The 3,162-nt window shown below is 50.8% G+C and overlaps 1 protein-coding gene across 2 annotated transcripts in view; it reads right to left on the bottom strand.

Annotated features, from left to right (window-relative positions):
* Positions 1-3,156, bottom strand: part of MOCS1 (molybdenum cofactor synthesis 1) — a 31,111-nt gene extending 27,955 nt beyond the window's left edge. For both annotated transcript variants that reach the window (XM_018559246.1, XM_018559247.1), the window contains exon 1: positions 3,094-3,156. The gene's annotated coding sequence lies outside the window, so the exon portion shown is untranslated. The remainder of the gene's footprint in view (positions 1-3,093) is intronic.
* Between the last annotated feature and the right edge of the window lie 6 nt (positions 3,157-3,162).

Below are 3,162 nucleotides of genomic sequence, written 5' to 3'. Positions count from 1 at the left end.
CCGTGTCCCCCCGAAAATAAGACACTGTTTTATATTTTTTTTGACTCAAAAAAACACACTCGGTCTTATTTTTTTAATGTACAACAATCCACACTTATTCATCTACAACAGTCTACATGTATTCATGTAGAAAAATATGGTGATCAGGGCGCCGTACCTTTCCAAGAGCAATTTGCTAACCAATCGCTGGCCAGAATGAGTGAAGCGCACTTTCACTATCGATTCCTCACAGGCGGAGTGCATTTGGTATCACTCCGCCTGTGACAGGAGCCGGCGCTATAGAGGAAGCATTGGCTTATGCGGCTCTGCTCCCTCCGCTGCAACCTCTAGTGTTAGCTGCGTTGGCACCGCTGATTCTCTCCCGCGGCTCTTCAAGTTTCCCCTTTACGCCACCACCAGCCCTGGGAATGGTCACAACTAGGTCTTATTTTCGGGGAAACAGGGTATATACATACACTTCCAGGTGTCATTGTAATATATCCCCCCCACTTCCAGGTACCATTGTAATATATCCCCCCCACTTCCAGGTGTCACTGTAAGCAGATAATCAATGTCATTCACCTCTCGGTGGTCACAATGTTCTGGCTGATCGGTGTACAAACACATAGGTCTTGTTCACACCTAGGCGTATTGCATATGCGCGTCTGTCACGCGACCGTCGCACGTTTTTTTACCGCGATTCGCACGTTTCCGAAGGCTACTTTGCTGTATCCCAATGGAAACGCGCAACAAAGCGGCCCAAAGTAGTACCTGTACCTTTTCAGGCGTGGGCCATTTTGTAGCGCGTTAGGGACGGGAGGAAATACGCCAAGGTGGGAACGAGACCACTGAATACAATGGGATTTATATTTTTGAGCGTTTTGTAGAGCGTTCGTCGAGCGTAGAACGCGCTACAAAACGTTCAGGTGTGAACGAGGGCATATGATGTTGCAGAATCCAGGGAATAAACTTACATAGGCGGGTGATAGAACCGGAGGAACTGGACCGGCCTGTATAACCCATCTCACCCCGCTCACATTATCATACAATGTACTCATTCCTATCCGAGCTCTCAGCCCCTCCCCCTCCCTAGGCTACGGTCACACCTCAATGAGCGCCGCACATTAAAGTTTATATGAACCCGATCGCTAAAATCTTATATAAACGTTCCCGTGTTCACATCTTCTCAGAGGTCAATTTCAAGATTTTAGAATCTGCAGCTTTCATTATAATAACCCCCCCCCCGGTGATCCTGCCATGGAGGTCCTCGTTCAGGCACTTCCTGTTACAGGGTGACAACGCTCTGTCCTTGCCTCCCAATTGGGCTCCTGCGTTGTCACCTGGTCATGCTAATGAGGCTCAATTCACGCAGCTAACAGGACGAAGGCTCTTATCTTCAGTGACAGCTATTTACAGCCAACGAGATTTAAAAAAGAACAGTCACATAGTGAGACAAAAAGAATTAGGGCTTGATACAAGTTTGTGAATTAGTCCTGCTGTTACCAACACCATCGCTAGAGTGCATGGAGACCAGGGGTGGGTAACCTCGGCCCTCCGGCTGCGGTGAAACTACAAATCGCACCAGGCTTCTGCCTCTGGGAGTCATGCCTGTAACGGTCAGTCTTGCAATGCCTCATGGGATGTGTAGTTCCACAACAGCTGGGGGGCCGAGGTTGCCCACCCCCAACGGAGACACCATCTTGTAAGTTTATATTAATAATGTTTATAAATCTTGATTTGGTTGTGGTGTATAATCGGTGACCACCGTGGGGGCAGACATTTCTCTTCATTACAGGGGGCACTGTACACTTCCTGTTTAGTAGCTCTACACAGTGATGGTGCCTTGCTGCTCCTCTCTTAGTGCTACAGGCCATGAAGGTCTTAGTGCTACAGGCCATGTAGGGCTTGGGTCATGTAGGGCTATGGGTCATGTAGGGCTATGGGCCATGTACAGTATATGTCTTAGTGCTATGGGTCATGTAGGGCTATGAGTCATGTACGACTATGGGTCATGTATGTCTTAGGACTATGGGCCATGTATGTCTTAGGACTATGGGCCATGTATGTCTTAGGACTATGGGCCATGTATGTCTTAGGACTATGGGCCATGTATGTCTTAGGACTATGGGCCATGTAGGTCTTAGGACTATGGGCCATGTAGGTCTTAGGACTATGGGCCATGTAGGTCTTAGGACTATGGGCCATGTAGGTCTTAGGACTATGGGCCATGAAGGACTATGGGCCATGGGCTGTATGGATATTGGATAATGTGGACAATGTGATTGGAGGGAAATCTGAGCAGATGACAGAACAATGCGGATTATTCTTCCTCAGTGCGATGTCATGTGATCTGCTGGGAAATAGTTCTCTGATTTAGAAATATAAACTCCGCTCCGGATCAAATCACCACCCGCCTCCATTTACTGATGCCGATCACATGACTGCGACTATGAGCTGCACTATGCGGGGGGATAGATGGGGGGAGTCGTGGAAAACTCTGCAGCTCGATCCCTGAAGAGATCATTCCAAACTAAGTTGGATGTTCTGCAGAGTCTGATAGGAAATATTAGGAAGTTTCCTGTTCTCAGATGTCACATGTCCCCAGAGTGTCCCCAACATGCCGGCCCGATACAAGGGACCGCTAGAGGCTGCCGCCCCGATACAAGGGACCGCTAGAGGCTGCCGCCCCGATACAAGGGACCGCTAGAGGCTGCCGCCCCGATACAAGGGACCGCTAGAGGCTGCCGCCCCGATACAAGGGACCGCTAGAGGCTGCCGCCCCGATACAAGGGACCGCTAGAGGCTGCCGCCCCGATACAAGGGACCGCTAGAGGCTGCCGCCCCGATACAATGCTGTGGATGACACATGGAGGAGGCACAGGGCTGAGGATAGGGATGACACATGGAGGAGGCACAGGGCTGAGGATAGGGATGACACATGGAGGAGGCACAGGGCTGAGGATAGGGATGACACATGGAGGAGGCACAGGGCTGGGGATGACACATGTGGTCACAGAATGGTACATACATGCATGCATGCAGTGGGCTGCGCACAGAGGTATGGGGGGAGGTTGTTGTATGAGGCATGAAATATTGGAGGGGGAGGAGTCTCACCTGGGTGTCGGGGCTCTGCACAGCCTGGGTGACGCACCCCCTGCAGGCGGCTCTCCAGGCCCCGCGCAG

This window comes from Nanorana parkeri, unplaced genomic scaffold (assembly GCF_000935625.1).
Source record: "Nanorana parkeri isolate BGI_ZX_2015 unplaced genomic scaffold, ASM93562v1 scaffold385, whole genome shotgun sequence".
Taxonomy (NCBI): domain Eukaryota; kingdom Metazoa; phylum Chordata; class Amphibia; order Anura; family Dicroglossidae; genus Nanorana; species Nanorana parkeri.
This window is presented reverse-complemented; position numbering and strand designations above follow the sequence as displayed.